Source organism: Rhododendron vialii, chromosome 2a (assembly GCF_030253575.1).
Source record: "Rhododendron vialii isolate Sample 1 chromosome 2a, ASM3025357v1".
Classification (NCBI taxonomy): domain Eukaryota; kingdom Viridiplantae; phylum Streptophyta; class Magnoliopsida; order Ericales; family Ericaceae; genus Rhododendron; species Rhododendron vialii.
Genome location: NC_080558.1, coordinates 45,397,560 through 45,399,949, shown reverse-complemented (window position 1 = coordinate 45,399,949; position 2,390 = coordinate 45,397,560). Strand labels below are relative to the sequence as shown.

Genomic DNA, 2,390 nt, shown 5'->3' with positions numbered 1-2,390 from the left:
TATTTTTAATAATTTCATGTGTAAAGTGGAGCGCTTAAGCACAAAAATGAAGCACGGAAATTAATTTCCTTCTTGAACCTTTCCACATAAAGTATGATTGAGATCCCTATATTAACTGATCCCAAGGATGAACCAAGATCACCAAAGCTTTCGGCAAACAAAAGTGCTACACGCACAACGGTTGTATAAAACACAACACAAAACCAATCTCTAACCGTCCATTGTTGTAATAAATGGTCAGGATTCGCTCAAACTCTTCCCCATAATTACATACACAACCAACACAACGGTTATGCAAGTAGCATTTTTGTTCTACAAAGGTCATTATACATTCGTTTGGGTTTCCCATAATCTTGTTCTATAGCTCCTTTTATATTCTTGTTCTTGTTCAACAATATAAAAGAAATGAAACCCATTTTTCTTGTTCTCTGCCTTATTTTACTATCTGCATCTTTTGCCTTGCCAAGCAAGAAATCGAAGCACAAGCCATGCAAACAATTAGTCTTCTACTTCCACGACATCATCTACAATGGAAAAAAAATTCTGCCAACGCCACGTTGGCCATCGTAGCAGCGCGGGAGGGTTTTAACAGAACCGTCCTGTCCGATCAGTTCCGTTTCGGCAACATCGTGGTCTTCGATGACCCCATCACTGTTGACAAAAATCTTCATTCGACCCCGGTTGGCCGGGCACAAGGGCTTTACCTTTATGACGGGAAGAACGCCTTTGCAGCATGGCTAGGGTTTTCGTTTGTTTTTAACAACACAGACTACCAGGGCACACTGAACTTCATTGGGGCCGATTTGATGATGTACAATACCAGAGACGTTTCCGTGGTGGGGGGTACTGGAGATTTCTTCATGCACCAGGGAATCGCAACCATAATGACAGATGCGATTGAAGGTACAGTGTATTTCCGGCTTCGGGTTGATATAAATTTCTTTTAATGCTAGCCAGGCTGGTCCAAGGTATTTGGATGCTCTAGGCCAAGTGGTGGAATAATGCCCTACATAAATTTTTTAATTTAAAAACAATAAACAAAAATACTTTTCTATATATAATTTTAATTCATACTCTTATTTAACATGGTAAATATTTTGGCCTTAATGGTTTGTACGGTTGCAATAATATTCAATCACAGCAGTCCCAATTTGTGTGATATATAGGAGGAAATTTTTTTTGGCAAAAAGACACTACAAAAAAGTAACTTAGCAAGATTTGAACCTAGACAACTTATGTAAAAGAGTGAACACTTTACCATTGAACCATCAAAGAAATTTGTATTATAATTATACACAGAAAATATACTGTATATACTTATCTAGGAAGGGGGTGTCCCATTTTTTGCCCAAAATGTGGAGGCCCAATGCGGCAGCCTCTTGGGCCTCCCCGTTGGCCCGGCCCTGAATTTGCCTTTTGGGCCTCCCCGTTGGCCCGGCCCTGAATTGCTAGCTAGTAAGCTGAGTTCTACCAGTGAAAACTGCTTGGTGGCCTGGTTTGGTGTCGGTGATGCATGTGTTCTGGTGGTGGGAATTTTCTTTTTCTCTTTATATATGTAGATCTTCAGATGGCGGTTTTTTTTTCTTCATGTATTTCGTTCCGGTTCTTGGAGCATAGTCGGGCCAGTTCTTGGAGCATAGTCGGGCCACTGTTTGAGTTGTATTATGAAAGCAGCCACTTTGTATATATACTGTCAAATGTTATGTCTGTTTTCAAGCATCCCTGTTTATACCATCAATCATTGGGAACTAGATGAGTTTGGTTGTATGTATTTCGTTCTGGGTGGTGGCCTGGTGGGTATTTTTGTTTTGTTTTGATGTATATTGCTTGGAGTGGTATGGGTTTATGAAATCATAAAGCTGCAGTATGTTTTTCATGAATTATTGTGGAAAAGATTGTTGTGTTTGCATGCGTATGGCATCATAATTCTTTATATTTATGTTAGATTTTTTGGAGGATTCCAATCTAAAATCAATTAGCATTAGGTGGAGTAGTCTATAGAATATATTAATCAAACTTGAGTGGCTTAGATAAACAATGTGGTATAAAGTCTAACAATTTCTTTTTCGGAACCCACAAAACGTTTGTGGGTTTTTTTCTCGATTCGGGGTGGGGCATCCAAACGGGACTCATGGTTGGTGTTGGTAATTTTCATCGGGAAAATGACGGCCCAAGACGTGTTTTGATAATTAATACCCGTCAATGACATTTTCAGAATTAACAAATGTTTTATGTCATTGACGGGTATTAATTATTAAAACACGTCATTGACCGTCATTTTCCCATTTTCATCGGTAAGTCTGATCGGGTTCGTATATAATGGCCGATTTGAATGGGTTTGGACTTCCTTAAAATTAGTTTTGGAGGTTTTCTTGTTGGCTTGGGACCTT

The 2,390-nt window shown here is 39.1% G+C and overlaps 1 pseudogene; it reads left to right on the top strand.

Annotated features, from left to right (window-relative positions):
* Window positions 1-316: 316 nt before the first annotated feature.
* Window positions 317-951, top strand: LOC131315059 (disease resistance response protein 206-like; annotated as a pseudogene).
* Window positions 952-2,390: the final 1,439 nt, after the last annotated feature.